General features: G+C 38.7%; 1 long non-coding RNA gene across 1 annotated transcript in view; it reads left to right on the forward strand.

Annotated features, from left to right (window-relative positions):
- The first annotated feature begins 8,638 nt into the window (after positions 1–8,638).
- LOC125355611 overlaps positions 8,639–19,316 on the forward strand; it is a 174,693-nt gene continuing 164,015 nt past the window's right edge. The window contains exon 1 of the long non-coding RNA XR_007211692.1: positions 8,639–9,158. This is a non-coding gene — a long non-coding RNA (uncharacterized LOC125355611). The remainder of the gene's footprint in view (positions 9,159–19,316) is intronic.

Below are 19,316 nucleotides of genomic sequence, written 5' to 3' on the forward strand. Positions count from 1 at the left end.
TCCTTAAATGTCAGAACACTTGATTAGAACCTTACTTTTTTCTTCACCTCTGCTGGCAAGCAAATGTTAAGCTGGTCTAATTTAAATGTAAAGAACGAGGTGAATAACCTTAAAGAGGATTTGCTCTACCCTCTTTCCACCATTTTTTTTTTTACAAATTATACATACTCAGTAAATTTTAGCTGACTACATATAAGAAAGGTTCAAAAATTCTGTCTCCCTCTTTCTCTCTTTCTCCTTTTCTCTCCCCTTCTCTCCCCCGCCCCCCATCTCTCTGTCTGACTTGATATTAGGGTCTTATGCTCTAGTTCAAGTTTCTTTGCTCATTTAGGCCACCAGCCCAGCTCAGATCAAGTCTCAATAAGAAATGCGCTTCAGTCTATAGAGATAGAAGTCAAATTACTATTTCCTTTCTGGGTTGGGCAAGATGGAGATATAGAATTTTTTTTTTTTTTGGTTTATGAAGTTATTCTATATTTGAAATCTATTTGGTGATTGATGCACACCTCTGACCTTATTAACTACTATTTAATTATGTTTGAATGAGGAAATTACATGACATGAATTATACTTAATAAAGTTATTAAAGGGCTGGGAATATGGTTTAGTGGCGAGAGTGCTTGCCTCCTATATGTGAAGCACATGGGTTCGATTCCCCAGCACCACATATACAGAAAACGACCAGAAGTGGCGCTGTGGCTCAAGTGGCAGAGTGCTAGCTTTGAGCAAAGCGAAGCCAGTGACAGTGCTCAGGCCCTGAGTCGAAGGCCCAGAACTGGCAAAAAAAAAATAAAAAAAATAAATAATAATAATAAAGTTATTAAAAACTTTTAAAGAAATATACTTGACAGGTTGGGATGGAAACAGAGATTTGGCTTAAGTGGTAGAATCAGTACCATCAGAAAAGGAAGGAAGGAAGGAAGGGAGGGAGGGAGGAAGAGAGAGCCTTTCTTAGAGTATCCCTCCAGCTTTCCACTTGCTCATTTGCTGTTCATTGCAGAGGCACTTCTCCATCCTTGATTAAACTTCTGGGTAGATTTTTACTATTGCCGTGAAAAAATTATTTTTTTTCTCAAGTACTGTTATCATTTATTTTGAAATAAGAAATAGAAATAATAAGAGTATACCTAAGTATATCTATGGGGTATTCAGAAATATGTATGCCATACTTTTCATCTATAATAAAACTTCATCATGATTAGCTTATCAACTAATATGGTACTCTACTAAATACTAGAGTTAAAAATAAATATCTTGCAAAGTTTTCAGTTTTAATTAATAAATTCAGTGCCCTTTTTCCTGACTTTAGAAGAAGTCCCTTTATGGTAAGGAGATCCAAATAATTTGTATGCATGTTTTTAGTTAAAAAAGAAACACGAGCCAGGTGCTGGTGGCTCACGCCTGTAGTCCTAGCTACTCTAGAAGCTGAGATTTGAGAATAGTGGTCCAAAGCCGGCCCCAGCAAGAAAGTCTGTGAGACTCTCATTTTCAATTAACCACCAGAAAAAAGGGAGGTGGAGCGGTGGCTCAAGTGGTAAAGCACTAGCTTTGAGCTGAAGTGCTCAGGGACAGTACCCAGGCCCAGAGTTCAAGCCTCATGACCAACCAGAAAAAAAAAAAAGAAAGAAACACACTTCAGATTATCTCATTGAAAAAATATTAAGATTATATGTCAAACAAATTTCTACCAATTGTGAAATTCATGTGTTTTATCTTTATTCCCAGTATTAATTCTCTTTGACTTCATTAGAGAAAAACTAAAATTTATCCTTCTAAACAACCAATTTAAATTCTATTTAATTATCATGACGAAATAATCCTGTGGATTCATTTGTCCTCGATGTAATTTTTATTAAGTGGCTTGTCTTCAGTCAGTCAAATGGTTAAATCTTAGTTTGACTTTTTTTTTCTGGCATCAATAAAGAACATAGCTTACAACTGACACTTTAAAAACATAATTTAAAAATGAATACATGGAAGTGGAACTGTGGCTCCAAGTGGTAGAGCACCAGTCTTGAACAAAAGAACTCAAGGACAGTGCCCAAGCCCTGAGTTCAAGTCCCACGACTGAAAAAAATGATGATGATAACAATAATAATAAATACATAGTATTTCTTTTTAATTTAATTTTATTGGCTAGGTTATGTACAGAGGGGTTACAGTTATATACGTAGGTAATGAGTACATTTCATATTGAACATTGTTACCCCCTCCTTAATTTTTCTCCCACTTTTCCCCCCACCACTCCCGTTATAAAGTTCTAGTATCTTTGTCTAGTATCTAGTATCTTTGATTGATTTGCCCTTTGTCCTTGTCTCACCATTTTGTTGTTCCCCTTCACTTCCCCAAATCAGATAAACATATATACAAGAGACAAGGTACCAAAATAAAAAACAGTGACAACAGAGGGAAACCAACCAAAGGAAAAAAAATGAAAGAAAAAAACCCGAAACAACTTCACATAGTACATTAAAAACAACAACAAAGAAAACCCTCTTGTTTCCATATCTTGGAGTTCATTTAGATTAGCATCATTTTATATGGTCACATGTAAAAGCTACTGAGCTGTTGTGATCCTCTGCTAGGACTATCCCAGACATATACTAATTATTACAAATGAGGGAAACCATGGAGCCTATGTTTCTTTGGGTCTGGCTTACTTTGCTTACTATGGTTTTTCCCAAGTCTTTCCATTTTCTTACAAATGGAGCGATAGCATTCTTTCTGATGGAAATAATAATTTATAAGCATTTAATTATACCAAAAATTAAGAATTTTTCTAGAGACTCATGTCTCAAATATAGTGTCAATATTTCTATTGTAGTATCCCATTTTTTCCCAACTGGGTCAAGAAACTAGTTTCTGTAATGCTTGCATCTAAGTAGCCATTATGCGCCTGTTGCTGGGCTAGGCCTTTGGCATGTGGCTTGAGCCGGGGAAGCCCCAGATAATTTGGTAGTGGGGAAGGCCCAGCAGAAGGAGGGAAAATGTTGTTCTGGGATATCTCATTTAACGTTTCTGAAGACATATTGCAGTGATGCCTTTACTTCTTCAGTTCCCCTGCATGTTTCAAACTACTGCAAACCCCTTTCCCTGTGCTCCATTGAAATAGATCTTGCTGGGTCACAGCTAATTACAAAACACCAACATTTATGAACAGATTTAGGCTCTTAGGTGACCCTTCATAGTGCTTGATACTTGATCTTTTTTTTGCCAGTCCTGGGGCTTGAACTCAGGGCCTGAGCACTGTCCCTGGTTTCTTTTTGCCCAAAACTAGCACTCTATCACTTGAGCCACAGCACCATTTCTGGCTTTCTCTATATATGTGATGCTGAGTAATTGAACCCAGGCCTTCATGTATACAAGGCAAGCACTCTATCACTAGGCCATATTCACAGCCCATGGGTTTTTGTGTTTTTTTTTTTTTTGGCCAGTCCTGGGCCTTGGACTCAGGGCCTGAGCACTGTCCCTGGCTTCTTCCCGCTCAAGGCTAGCACTCTGCCACTTGAGCCACAGCGCCGCTTCTGGCCGTTTTCTGTATATGTGGTGCTGGGGAATCGAACCTAGGGCCTCGTGTATCCGAGGCAGGCACTCTTGCCACTAGGCTATATCCCCAGCCCCGGGTTTTTGTTTTGTTTGCTTCTGTGAACCCCTTCTGCAAATTCCCTAATTTTCTGGCTCAATATTTGCAGACTTTACTTTTCCATTTTCTGTTGCATTCTGTTCTCACTCCCATGATGGTTAGTTTTATATGATACTTTGCTAGGCCTAGGTTCTAGATGCTTCCACTCTAACCTGTTGCTAGTGTTTGAATTCTTTTGTAGATTTAAGGAAGATAATATAGTGGAGCTCATATAATCAGTAAGTTAAAAGCAGTTTCCTAGAGAAAAAGAAATTGTGTTGTCAGGACTGTGGCATTACTCCTATTTAAGTTTCTGGCCTGTTAACCTACCCATCCAAACAATTTCACACTCTGACTTACAGAGTTTCAGGATGCCAGTCCCCACAGTCATGTGTGTCAACTCCTTGCTACAAGGGATTATGTGCAACTGAAGAGGCTATGTGGAACTTGGAAAGCCTACAAAAATAAAAAAATTCAGGTACCAGTGGCTCATCCCTATAGTACTAGCTACTCAGGAGGCTAAGATCTGAGGACTGTGGTTTGATGTCAGCTTAGCCAGACAAATCCAAGAGAACCAGCAAAAAATCAGAGGTGGAGCTGTGGCTCATGTGGTAGAGCACTAGTCTTGAGTAAAAAAGCTAATGGGCAGTACCCAGGCCCAGAGTTCAAATCAGAATACCAACACACATGGATAAAAATTAAAAATAAAATATGAATTTTAAAGTTACCATTACTGAAAATACAAGATTCAAGTTTTGTGAAGGAGAGGTCAAGACTGAAGCTAGACTATGTGTTTACAAAGAAGCAATCATTGAAATCACAAGATGGCAAAGATTTCTGTGGGAGAAAGAACAAAGACAGGGCAAAAGCTTTCGCTTAAGCCCATAGAAAGGGAAAGACCAGGGAGAGGAGCCATAAAGAAGCTAGCTGAAGACAAATTCCAATTCAGAAATTTTATTGTAAGAGATAAGATTAAGCCTTCCTTAAACCAAGGCAAAAGTTTGTGATTACAAACATGGACTAGATTCCTTGTAGCAAATTTCTATAAACAGGGTATCTTTAAGCAAGGGACATTTATACATTCTCAGGTATGAAGAGGCTGAAATCAAGTTCTCAGAATCCCCGGGGGAAGATCCTTTCTTTTCTCTTCTGCTTTTTGGTGGTTTCATGCAGTTTTAGTCCCCCAGCCCTGGCCATCAGCTTTAGTGTGGCTTATACTGACATCACTCCTGTAAGTTTCTGCCTTCTTTAAAGCCAGGGGCTTGCACTTGCTAAGCAGACACTCTATCACAAGAGTCATGCCCCTACTCTCGGCTTCCTTCTTCACATGGCTCTGTCTTTCTGTGTCTCAATGTCTGCATTTTCCTCTTCTTAAAAGGACACCAGTTATTAGATTTAGGGCCTGCTGTGATCCAGTGTGATCTCATTTTAACCTGATTTTATCTACAAAGACTTTATGTCCAAATAAGGTTATATTCACCATTTCTGGATAGACAAGAATTTTTCATGACACTTTTCAATCCAGTACTGATTTAGGAGTGGCAAGGCATTCTATAAAGCACTAAAGACAGTGAGCACTTAAAGTAAAAATATCTATTTTCTGGATGATTGTTAGAAGAAAAGTAGAGTTGTAGTTAGAGCCAAAAGCCACAACAAGAAGGATAGATATAATGAAAAATTATATACAGACTGAGAAATTATATACAGACTAAGAAATAGAGATAGAGACACCTATTGCTATTGATATAGTCCTAATGCCTATATATATTTGTAGGCAAAAATAGGGGGTAATAGAAGAGAGTTACCAAGTACAGTGATAGGGTGACGTGGAAAGGGGACAGAACAGCCAGTCCTGGGATCAGGACAGACAGTAGTTTTCAGTTCCAATAACAGTTCAAAACCAAATAAGGCTAGGTGTTGGTGGCTCGTGCCTGTAATCCTAGCTATTCAGTGGACTGAAATCTGAGGGCCAAGGTTCAAACATAGCCTGAGGAAACAAATCAGACAGACTGTTACCTCCAGTTAACTCACAAGAGCTGGAAATGGAGCTATGGCTCAAATGGGAGAGCACCAGTGTTCATCAGAAAAGAGTGAAAGCCCCTGAGTTCAAGCCCTAGTACAGGCATGAAAGGAAAGAAGGAAGGAAGGGAAGAAAGAGGGAGAAAGGGAGAGAAAGGAAAGAGAGAGAGTATGAAAGCATTCTTTAAAATACTATGTCAGTGTTTGCTCTGATGTTATGTTGTAGCTATCAGTTGTATATTTCTCAAAGAGGTACTTTTTTTCTCATGACAAATCCTAAAAGAATTGCTTATAATTAAAATTGACTGTAACCCACATGTCCAAATTGTGCTTTATAATTTGCTTACAGAAAATGATCATTTTAGACACACTAGAGAACTTAGTCTAGAGTAGCTGGAACCTATAATTTCATGTTGCTTAAGTATAAGCATACTAAAAATACTTCTTTTCATAAAAGTGCTTATGTGGTTGGATTCTAGCCAAGAGCAAAATATATATGTCTGTGATAATGTGAGTATTTCAAAGCTTTGACAATGTTGACATGAAATTTCATGTTTGTCCTTCGCATGGTTTGATTCGTGTGACATCACCCATTGTGGGAATTTCATGAGGAGGAGGAGAGCTTAAGTAAGCAAAGTTCCCTCAGTATGAAGTGGAGCTTTGTTTCTCTAGATGCTGATTTAGTTTTATTTTTACATAAGCAAGAATACAAAGGAGCTAACCAAATACATTCAGATTATATATTTACACACACACACACACACACACACACACTTTTCCCTCTTAGCTTTTTTTTAATCTTACAGATTTAATCAGCTCTTCAAAATGACAATAAAACATTTTCTCAGCCACAGAGAATGGTGTGTTTTCAATTGTTAGACTTTATTAAATAATGGATTTATATAAAAAGTTAGCCAAATAATACAAGTTACCTGTGATAATCTATATTTTGTAATACTAAAGTTTATTAATGCTGACATTTGGAGGTGTGAAGAATTACTGAGGTGGCCAGATCCAAGATGGCAGACTAGAGACAGGGCAATATCAGAACTCTGCTCAATCAGAAATATGAAGAACTACAGAGGTCATCAATTTGTGCCCTTTTTTTCAGATTGAGAAATGTTTGCTCAAAACAGCTGTTGGTGTCCTAAAGCCTAAAAGAATGATGAAGTGGATTTTGTAGACCAGGCATCATTTTAAACATCTTAGATGCACTTTCATATTAATTTACTTAATTCTCAAAGGCATCACTTCACAGGTGAGGAAATTAGACACAGAGGTTAAAGTTGCCCAAGAGAGCTACAGCATGGCATTTCTTTTTCATCATCTCCACAATTTATTTTGCATCTTTGAATATATTTATAATACTTAAAACAACTCTTTTTAAGGTCCTTTTTTTCTTATTCCATCATTTGTTTCAGTTCTTTTTCTTCTTTGTGGGTATTTGAACTTTCTCCTAGTTGTATAGTTGACATTCTTGTTGCTTGTCAGATTTCTTTAAAGACTGTACTGGTGGACAATTAAGTAATTTGTACATCACTTTTATCTTGTCTTGGCCTGAGCATAGGCTTTATTTTTTTGGCCAGTCCTGGGCCTTGGACTCAGGGCCTGAGCACTGTCCCTGGCTTCTTCCCGCTCAAGGCTAGCACTCTGCCACTTGAGCCACAGCGCCGCTTCTGGCCGTTTTCTGTATATGTGGTGTTGGGGAATCGAACCTAGGGCCTCGTGTATCCGAGGCAGGCACTCTTGCCACTAGGCTATATCCCCAGTCCCCGAGCATAGGCTTTTTTAAAGATAAATGTTTGTCTCAAAACTAATTTAACCTTGCTAATAATTCTGAAGGTTAAAATTCCATGATGCCTTTTGTATGATATGAAAAATAGTTCAGGTATTTTGTTGGTTTTGTATTCATCTACAGTGGGAAGGTAATGCCTTTGGCAGGTGTTTTGACCTCAAACTGCTATTACCAAACACCAGAAACTGTGAGTCTGACCAGCACAATTCCAGAGGCTGGGAAGTGCAGAGGTAAGTTGTTAAGTGATTTATTTCCTGTTGAGAATTTCTAGATTATAGATGGCGCCTTCTCACTTTGTCTTCACATAGTGAAGGGGGTAAAGTTGTTCTCTGGGATCTCTTACAAAAAGGCATTAGTCCCAGGGAAATGGATGGACCTAGAACAAATCTTGTTAAGTGAGGTAAGCCAAGCTCAGAGAGACAAAAGTACATGTTTTCTCACCTATGCAGAAGCTACTTCTAAAATACCCCAGGACATGACAAATTATACAGGATTCCAGGCATCCACACACAGTAAAACCAAAGGAGAATATTCTTAGGGGAAGAACACAAAGGCTCAGTGTCTGTGCCTCTGATCATATAAAATAATATTTATCAAAATTAACTTTAGGAAATGGAATCTATTGTTATCTTTTTCTGTTTTATTTGCTTATCTGTCTTTGGGAGGGTAAAAGGAGCCTAAAAGTTGGAGGGACAAAAGATGAACAAATGCAGCAGTGGTACTCATGAGACATTCTGTTGGAAATGAACTATATAATTTGTGAATAGGGATGGAAAAATCTGTCCAAAAAGGAATGCACTCATTACCTGACTTATGTAGCTGTACACCTGTGTACATTGCCTTTATAAAGAGGACTTCATGGAATCCTCTTTGGGCTCCTGTCAAGATGGAGAGCTACTTTAAAAGCTTTTTTTCCCTTCTTCAAATAACTTATTTTGATTACTTTTTTTTAAATGCCATTAGTCCTTTTTAATTATTTGTTTTGTTTTTGTTGCCAGTCCTGGGGCGTGAACTCAGGGCCTGAGCACTGTCCCTGGCTTCTTTTTGCTCAAGGCTAGCACTCTACCTCTTGAGCCACAGTGCCACTTCCAGCTTTTTTCTATATATGTAGTGCTGAGGAATCGAACCCAGGGCTTCATGTATATGAGGTGAGCACTTTTACCACTAGGCCACATTCCCAGCTCCATTAGTCCCTTTTAAGAGAGCTCTAGCTTCTAAACCTAATTACCTCCCACAGACCCCATTTGGTAATATTCTCATAATGGTGATTAAGTTTCAATATATGAATTTGGGGATGAGGATGAAAACATCATAACAGTGGACAGTAGTAGTTCACATGTATAATCAGATATCCTACATTTCATTATGGATCTTTCAATGAGCCTTTAGTTTTATAACTTGTTATTAAACTGACTGTGAATGCTATCTTCCAGCATTTTAAAACTATTGTCAAACTTGACTAAATCTCTCTTGAATTTCTTCTTGGGTTAGCCACATGCTTTCAGTACATAGCACATGGGATACATTCATACCATCAAATGAGTTCTGGACCTGCACCTTTGGTCTTGATACTGAATCAGTCAGTACACAACATGGTAGGAGAATTGCTAGAAGTTTGTCTTGACCTCTCTTAGGTAGTTGTAATTTACTGCACACTAAGTTCTGAAGACTGACCCTACTGGTCTTAAACAACTGTAAGACCCTCTTGCCCATATACAATTAGTGTTTCTTACCGCAACAAACGGTACAAAAGTGTGTTATCATTAAATGCATTTCTAGAGTTTTCCTCTGGGAAGGACTCATGCTTGTGCAACTCCAGGCACTTGAGCTCCATCCAGTCAGCTTCTGACTTGACTATCTGTGTTTTGAAAGCATGGTCATTGTAATGGGGTCCCCCTAAGGTAGGGGACCATAATGTAATGGGGCTCGAGGGGGGGAATCCCCATCCCTCCAAGAGTCTACCACTCAGAGACAGTCTCAAGTAAAAAGATGGATTTATTGGGGACGTAAAAAGTATACTGACTGGCCAGGGTGACAGCCCAGACTTGGGAGCTGATACTGCAACTGTAAAAAGCAGGCTGGCTGGCCAGGGCCGCAGCCCAGACTCGGGAGCTGGGACCGTGCGCAGGGCCATGTTCGGGGTCAAGTTATAAAGGCAAATACCACATGGTCAAACCTGCCATACACAGGTGGCCAATGAGGTTACAACACTTACAGAGCATGCCAGGTCACACGCAGGTGGCCAATGGAGTTACAATCTGCCTCTTAGCAACTGTTTGAACCAACCTATCATTTTAGTTAGACTTGGCACATGGATTTGGCAGGGCTCACATGATTCAGGCAGATACGCCTACTCATGGGAGGACTCAGGTTTGACCTTGAACGTTCTACTACTCAGATGGTCAAGCAGTTTACACAATCTCATCACAGCCAAGGGAAACTTCCCTGGATAGGATGGGGAAGATCTTAGTGAAGATGGAGTCAGCTTCTGCTCTCTAACTAATCTGAGATGGAGTCAATCTGAAACCCCTCAACAGCCAATGATGGTGCTGGCCAGATCTGACCTCCAAATTACAGTCATTCCATGCCACAAAATGGCTCAAGATTTGTAGGCTCTTCATTCACAGCTATCATCTCAGAAATGAATGTTAATTTTTCAAGACACTGAAATCAGGAGTTCAGGAAATATTTTCTTTTTGTATCTATTATATTAGATACTTGATGCCAACAAAAATCAATGCAATGTAATGTTACACGTTGAGATTCCCTGAAAGTTTGGGGAAAAAAGTTAAATTTACTAAGGATTTGAGTTAAGGACACAACAGCACTTCCATTTGCAGAATTCCAAATGATTATAAATCGACAAAAAAAGTTAAACAAAGCTTTGATTCAAAAATAGGAAGTGATTATTTGATTTATCTTTCAATTTGGCAACTGGTACGATTCTCATTTGGTTGCTGTCTCATCTGTCCCCTGACTCCATCACTTAAGAATAAAGATGTAAGCTTGATTTGCTGCCTTGTGGTCCTCCATAACAAATTAGATTTTGTTTAGAGTTTATTGCAAGTATTCCATTTTTTTTTTGTCAGTCCTGGGGCTTGAACTCAAGATATCTACACAATGGTCAGTCCCTAAGTCTCAGATAGTGGGGGATGGGGGTGGGGAGGGCAGCTTACTTCCTCATTGAGAACCAAAGGAATTCTTTTGTGCACTAAACAAGCAAGACTTAGACCATCATAGTATCTGGCCTAGGTTAGGAAGTTTAGAATCCTTTTCTTGTTTTGAATGGTCATTCCTCTTTTGACTTGTTCTTTGAGAAAACAGATTTTTGGACCTGCTTTTATGCCTGGGGTTGAAGTAATCAGTATCAGGATACAAAGAAGATAGTGAGACATTGCAGAATGAGAAGATTTGAATAAGTGAAAAGATAAAAATGCTGCTGCAGTAGATTTCAGAGATGAGACAAATAGATTCTGGAACTTAAGCTTGGTTTTAAGGTTGTCTAGATTGAAAGGACATTTCATCAGGCCAACAAAATAAAACTAATGAGTAAAGGTAACAAGATTAGAATGTGAATGTCTTAATTTTGTTTAGCTCAACAATGTGTATCAAATGCTTATTCCTTTCTGAGTATTTTGCTAACAAAAGGACATAAAGATAAATGAGGAATAGTCTTTAGAAATTTTAATCTGGAAAGTGATACACAACAACTATAAGAGAGTGGATTTCTATTAATAACATTTATATTAGAATCCTTTATTCAAAGGTTGCTGGAGCAATAGACCTGGGTTGGAAAGATGTAGGTTTAAAATTTAGCTCAGCCTCTTCTTAGTTATATAAGATTGAACCCTGTGAAGTCTTAATTTTATCTATATCTGTCTTGCACTTGATATCATAGATACATCTAGAAGCTATATATAGCTGTATATCTACCAGCAGATCTTTCTCACTAGGTCAGAAGGCATTTCACTACCATCAGACCTATCTAATTAATGGAGCCTGTGCTATCTTTTCTACCACAGGCTTTTTATTTTGTTGCTTTACAAATACTTGTAAGTCAATATTAACCCAGTAGAAATTACTGAGCTTCAATTTTCCCTTTCTTTCTCTCTCTCTCTTTCTTTCTCTCTCTCTCTCTCTCTCTCTCTCTCTCTTTCTTTCTCTAACAATAGAAACAATAAAACAATAAAAACAAAAATAAAACCAGTGGACAACAGTCTTGGGTAAAAATTTTTTCTTTTCCTTTTTTCTCCCATTTCTCTCTTTCTCTCCTTCCTTCCCTCCTTCCTTCCTTCCTTCCTTCCTTCTTTCCTTCCTTCCTTCCTTCCTTCCTTCCTTCCTTCCTTCCTTCCTTCCTTCCTTCCTTCCTTCCTTCCTTCCTCCCTCTCTTCCTTCCTTCCTCCCTCCCTCTCTTCCTTCCTTCCTTTCACTAGTCCTGAGATTTGAACTCAGGTCCCTGAGTTTCTTGGCTTAAGACTAGCACTCTACATTTCAACTTTTTGGTGGTTATTAGGAAATGATGGTCTCATAGACTTTCCTGCCCAAACTGCTTTGAACTGTGATCCTCAGGTCTCTGCCTCCTCAGTAGCTAGGATTACAGGCATGAGCCATGGGTGCTAGGCTTTGGGTTTTAATATTTGATGTCTGTCTTCAGGCATTACTATGCCACCTCAGCAAGTGAATTTAATTCCACTGTCTCTGACTCTTCTCAGAATCACATCTATCTATACTTTACATTTCTTTTTTTAAAATTTAATTTATTTATTAATTGAACACAAATTTTTTGACAAGGTGTTGTGCAAAAAGGGTACAGTTACATAGTAGGGCAGTGTATACATTTCTTGTGATATCTTACGCCCTGTTTTTCTATCCCTTCTCTAGGTCAGGTAGACATATATACAATATACAATGTATCAAGAACATACAGTAGCCACGTGGCCAGGCCCAAGAAAGTTCGCCTAGGGCTTTAAATGTAATGTCGATATTAGACCATATGTCGACAGTAGTCTTATATGAATGTACATACATAGCTTTTGAGCTATTGTATTCCCCTGAGAGGTCAATTTTTGACCTTTATATGTTGAGTAATTGTTTGGTTTTAGTTACATGATTCTGGATTTTTCCTTGTATTAATATGTAGTGTCCTTCTTTGTCTTTTTGAGTTGATTTTAATGAAAAGTCCAGCTTGTCTGAGATCCGGATGGCTACACCTGCCGTTTTGGTAGGTGCGTTTGCTTGGTAGATCTTGCTCCATCCTTTCATTCAGAGCCTGTTATGGTCTATTGCTGTAAGGTGGGTCTCTTGTAGGCAGCAGATGTCAACTTTTTGTTTGCGGATCCATCCTGCCAGTCTGCTCCTCTTTATCGGGGAGTTTAAACCATTTATATTTAAAGAGATCAAGCATAAGGGTATTTTTTCTCCTTCCATTTTCTTGTTTTGCTGTTTTTTCCTCTTTTTTTTTTCTTGTCTTTAGTGAGCTGTTCTTTCTGTTGGACTTTGGCTATTGTAGTTTCTTTCTGTTTCTGTCTGTGTGTCTTGTACGATCTCTGTTGGGTGGTGCTCCCCTCTTAGAATTCGCTGTAGGGTTGGTTTTTTATTCACATACTCCTTTAGCTCCTCTTTGGTGTGGAAAGATCTGGTTTTCCCTTTGAATGTGAATTCCAATTTCGCTGGATATTTGATCTGAGGTTGCATATTGTTAGCCTGAAGTACTTGGATGGTGTTCTTCTACTCACTTCGTGCTTGGTAAGTTTGTGTGGATAGGTCAGCTGTTATTCGAATCCTCTTCCCATTGTAGAAAATTTCTTTCTTCGCTTTGGCTGAATTCAGAATTTTCTCTTTAATCTTGAGGTCTGAAGTCTCGAATATTATGTGCCTTGGGGTGGCTTTTCTGGGGTCTGGCCTGCCAGGTGTCCTATAGGCTTCAGTTACCTGGATGGGGTCCCTTGTGAGATTGGGGAAGTTTTCTGCAATAACTTTATTGAGAACATGTTTAAGCCCTCTGCTCTGGTATTCAGCTCCTTCTTCTATTCCAATTACGCGCAGATTATATCTCTTGTCTTTGTCCATTAGTTCCTGGATTAGTCTGCCCTGAAGCTTCACCGTTGTTGTCGGCTGCTTCATCATCCAGGCAAGAGATTCTGGATTCCATATGGTCAACTCTTTGTGTTGTGGTTTCAATTACGGAGTTTATGGATGTCAGAGAGCTATTTATGGTTGTCAGATCAGCTCTGATAGTGGAAATTTCTTCCTTTAAAGAGTTGTTTTTAAAATCTATTTTTTCATGCATTTCAATTCTCAGGATGTTAAGATTTTCTTTAAAGGAGGCATTGTATCCATTTTTGCTTCCATTTATTTCTTGGCTTCCTGGGTGTCCTTCAAGGTTTCTGCTCTAAACTCCTGGAATTGTTTTCTGATTTCATTTCTGACGCTTTCCATCATTCCTGTTAACATGGCCTCATTTGCTTTTTTATTTTCCATCTCCTCTTCAGTCGTGCTGCTTTTTGGAGCTGGCGAGTTGGCTTGCTCTTTGATGAACGGTGTTATGTTTCTTTGTGATTTGCGCATCTGGAGATCTGTCGATGGCTTCCCAGGTTTGGTTTATAGCTCTGCCCTCCCTCCTGTGTAGGCGCATCTACCAGAGCAGGTGCTGCCGCTGCCTATACTTTACATTTCTTTGAAGTAGAGAAATGGCTTACCCTAAAAGACTAGGCTCCAGTCAAGAACTTTTTCTCATGACTGTAATCCTAGCTACTCAGGGTGATAATATCTGAGGACCAAGATACTGGGTAGAAAAGTCCACAAGATAGTGTTTTCAATTAACCAGCAAAGTTGAATACCAGACTGCAGGCAGGATTCAAGTGGTAGAGCACACAAGGCCCCTAGTACCAGTACACACACAGACAAAAAGATCAAGCTTCCAGCAAATAAACTTACTCTGCTTACCTTAAGAAAAAGAAATGATTGCAAGATACTATGGCAAAGGCCTAGTATGGACTAGATGCTCATTAGATACTTGCTGAATGGATAAATGATTCCAGTGCTGTGGAAGTCAGGATTGAAAGGAAGATCCACATCTGTCCATCAGCTCCTTGAGGAAGGAACACTGGCTATGGTGCTTACTGCAGCATTAAGCCCAGAATATGGCAAACAACTGATGCTTCAGTTTCCCGTGTGTCTGCATGAATATAGAGATGGCTGAATAGAGTCTAAAGATGGAATAAAATTCTTTAGGAGACTGTAGCATATTGTCAGCAAAGAGAACCATGTACTCAAAAGCTATGGTGATATAAAAATGCATGATTCTATCCTAGTTATCATTTTAGATTTCCATTTATGCACTGTCAATCCTACCTACTCAGGAGGCTGAGATCTGAGCATCCCAGTTTGAAGCTAGTCGTGGCATACATATTCTAGACTTTTTCTAATTAACCAGTAAAATGCAAGAAGTAGAGGTGTGGCTCAAGTGGTAGAGCACCAGCCTTGAGCAAAAAAAAAAAAAGCCAAATGAGATACACACACACACACACACACACACACACACACACACACACAGAGGCTCCCTGTCACAATAATAATGTCACTACAGACATCATTACTGGTACATATGTTTCTTGGTGTATTTATATTTATCATTGGACACCTATAACTTTCCTGTCATATTTGAATATATTTGTAAATCTTAGCCAGTTGAAATACCTTCAGTTCTAGCACAGAAACTTTTTTGTTGTTCCAACTCCTTTCAAATAGAATGTTTATAAGCAAGAACCACTCTGCAATCAGAACAGATAGCATTGTCCTCGCATTACAAAGATTAATTCACTTGAGTATGCCTGGTGAAAGAAAAAAAGTTAGAGATTTTGCCACACAGTTAAATGTAAGATTGTTTCCATTCCTTATGCAGTTAAATCTTCATCAAGGTAGGACAAGCTCTGGAAATTATTTCAACTGAATAACATAAGAAATGGAATAAAATTCATTTAAAACTGGTTCACACCAGCTTTCCTGTGTATACTATTAGCTGCTAAAATCAAGTCACAAAACATTATTTTGAGGAGAAAGGATTTAGTGAACCCTAGAAATTGGGTTTGATTTATGCCAGAAAATCTGCCTTTTCACTGCTTGAGATTTCTATGGAAGAAAGCCACAGTCTTTTACCAAATGGTTTCTAAGGAAACCCCGTATAGCACAGCATCTGAAAACAATTTGGTTGTTAATGAGAAATGGTTCTCACGGTGGGAAAGTGTTGACAGAGAGAAAAGCCTTCCAGATTTGGCAGACAGTCTGCAAAAGTGTTTACTGTTCTACAGTTACATTTATGAAATTTCTACATAGAGTAAATCCTATTCCATAGTCATTCTACTTGTAAGTATATATTTCTTGGGAAGGTGTAGCAGGAGAAAAGTGTTTGTGTTAAAGTTGTAAAGAGTTAAAGTTGTTGAACTTGGAAGTATATTCAGACAAGTTGCATTCCAGAATCTGTCTACTCCATTGAATTTTTCAATCTGTTTTGGAATTCCAGTGTTCTAGAATTTATATATTAGTATTGAATAATAAGCACACTATTTCACATAAAATTTATCTAAAAATCCTCAAACACAGGACAGCAGGTGTTTTGTAAATCTGTTTTCAAAATATGTTCTGAAATGTCCTACAAATTATATTTATTTTACTTCCTTTAAGTTCTTCCCCAAAAGAAAGTAATTAACTGCAGCCTTTAAAGTGGAATCCTTCCATAATAATTTCAAGATTACTTCTATTATAGCATAAAGTTCTAGATCTTATGGTTTAAAAATACTGTCAGATATACACTAAGTACTATAAATATATCTATTGAAGTAAGATTTCAGAATAGCCACACCTTTATTTTCTTGACTACTTTTAAGTAATTAAACTAAAGAGAATTCACTTAATAATTTAAATAGATTTTCATCTCTAGCATTGCTTAGAAACATGAATAAATACATAAGAAAAGCAAAAAAAAAAGTAGACCACTGGAAATTCAGAGGAAAATATTTAAGAATACTTCTTGTCCTCAAAGGATTAAAAGTTTCTAATCCATGTACAAATGTAATACTCAGATAGATCTTCTGTCACTTGGAAGCCTAGTGAGGCATCGTTTTGTGTATAGCTGCCATCAACCCATCTGTCCCAGAGTATGATTCCTGCTTTAAACTTCTGTGCATGACAGAGTTGCCAAGAGTCTTCGTGCTGTCCTCAGTTGCTTTTCCTCATTTGACCCCCACCGCCTTCCTTTTTCTTCTCTGGTCTTTGAAATTTCTCCACTCTGGACAGCTGCTTTCATTTGCAGCTCTGCTTTGGGCAGGGAAAAAATTCTGCCAATGAAAACAAGAAAACAAGAAGGGTTGCAAGTGCTTGCCATGTGCTACGGCTCTCTGGATGTCCACCTTGGAGTCTGCTCCTGCACGGACTCATGCATTGAGAAGGGGTCTGTTGTTGGAGACTGATCCTAAGTGAATGGTGGTTATCCAAGAGATGCCCCCCTCCATTATCATTTTAGAATCTACTAATTTACAATCTGTTGAGAGAACTGGGAAGGTAATAATTCATATTTACTCAATCCACTTCACACTTTGAGGATTTATATTTGGTTTGGTCAGATATATGCTATTGTCACTATTTCAGATTACAATAATAATTATAGAATACTTTTGATTACGTCATTTGAGAGCAAAGGAATATGACATTTTCTCTTCAGTCCTTACAATACATAGAAACCAGAGGGTAAAAGGTCTTCAAGTTTTCCAGAGTCATAAATCATGGATCTATCTATCTATCTATATCCATCCATCCATATATATGCATACACACATATATGTATATGTATAGGTGAGTATATCATAAATATTACTCATGAAGAGAGTGAACATCTTTTCTAAACCAAAATAATAGCAACAAAATACTCTTGTTATTATGCCAATTAACTTGATTTTGGAGAGTTAGTGAGATCTGTTTTGAGTGGCTAAAAAGAGAAAAGGATTCAATTCTTAACTTTATGGGTAAAGGGGAAGACTGACAGAGGAAGGAATCTCTTGAAGTCCTTCCTGTGAGCTTGTTTCAGTACTATGAATTGCCACTCTCAGAGCTGAATAGGTGAAAGGTAGAGAAACACAATTCAAGATCTGCGTAGATCACAGAGTGACGGTTGTCACTTAGTGTCTTGGACTTAGTGTCAGACTAAGGCTAAGGAAATGTCTCATTCCCAGAAGGCCTATAAACTAGACCAATGACAGTTTCTCAGAACTTGTAGGGCTTTTGCTTCTCTAAGTGCTGTTTCACTTATCAAACACCTACTGAATGCTCTATTTGTGAGGAAAGTGGCAAGTTGAGATGTTGAAGACAAGATATCGCCTTCCAGAACATCTCAGTCTAGTGGAGGAAAGGGACACATAAAGGCAAAACCATGGTACAGTGTTATCAAAATGAATTAATAATAAGTCTACTGGAGCACTTTTTTTTTTTCCAGTTCTGGGCTTTGACTCAGGGCCTGAGCACTGTCCCTGGCTTCTTTTTGCTCAAGGCTAGCACTCTGCCACTTGAGCCACAGTGCCTCTTCTGGCCATTTTCCATTTGTGTGGTGCTGGGGAATCAAACCCAGGGCTTCATGTATATGAGGCAAACACTCTTGCCACTAGGCCATATTCCCAGCCCCTACTGGAGCACTTTCTAAACTGCTAGAGCTTGCCATTAAATGAGAACACTTGTAAGGTGATTGCCATGTACTAGGTTTTTGTGACAGACTGAGGGTAAGAGAGAGTCACGGGGGTAAACAGGGTAAAAGCCCAAAATTGTCACAATAAAATCCACTGTTTTATGAAATTAATACCCACTAATAAAATACTTTTCAAGATGTCATCTTCTTTACCAATATTGACTTTACTGTTCCAATTTCAGTATTCTCATGCTAGACTACAGGTCTAGCCCTCCCATACTGGACCCCTTTTAATGTCTTACTGAAAAAAAACAAGTTTGTACTTTTGGAGAAATGAGACTTGTTGTGGAGATTAAAGAAAAAGATGGGGGGGGGGTGGGAATATGGCCTAGTGGCAAGAGTGCTTGCCTCTTATACTTGAAGCCCTAGGTTCGATTCCTCAGTACCACATATATAGAAAATGGCCAGAGGTGGTGCTCTGGCTCAAGTGGCAGAGTGCTTGCCTTGAGCAAAAAGAAGCCAGGGATGGTGCTCAGGCCCTGAGTCCAAACCCCAGGACTGGCAAAAAACAAACAAAAAATACCTTAAAAAAAGGGATAGAAATTTCTCTAATAGCAGAGAGAAAGTGAAGGGCTTTTCACTTGATCTCTACCTTTCCATTTCAGTAGATTTTCTCTTTCTGGAAGATGAGCACCAAGCACTGGGCTCACACCTGCAATCCTAGCTAGTCAGGAAGCTGACATCTGAGGATCACTGTTCAAATCCAATCTGGGCAGGAAAGTCTGGGAGACCCTTATCTCTTACCAGTAAAAGGCCAAAAGTGGAGCCATGGCTCCAGTGATAAAAAGAAAAGCTGTGTTTAAGCCTCAGTACCAGAACAATAAACACGAAACAAACAAATAAATGAAGTGAATGTCTTCTCCTTCCTCCCTCCCTCCCTTTCTTCCCTTCTTTCTTTGCTTCTCCTTCTCCCTCTCCTCCTCCTCCTCCTCGTCCCCCTCCTCCTCTTTCCCTTGTCCTCTTCTTCTTCCTCTTCTTCATGAGACTTCTCTTGTTTAAATACTAAATGCTTTAGTGAGTTGTACTCTGGATGACTTAGATAGCAACTATCCTGAATATTTGGTTCACTTGTAGATCAGGATGTCTCACTTGCAGTCCTATTGATTTTTAGAAAGGGGAGCTATTGAGAGAGGGCTGTGCTTGGTAAT

The sequence above is a fragment of the Perognathus longimembris genome, chromosome 7 (genome assembly GCF_023159225.1).
Source record: "Perognathus longimembris pacificus isolate PPM17 chromosome 7, ASM2315922v1, whole genome shotgun sequence".
Taxonomy (NCBI): domain Eukaryota; kingdom Metazoa; phylum Chordata; class Mammalia; order Rodentia; family Heteromyidae; genus Perognathus; species Perognathus longimembris.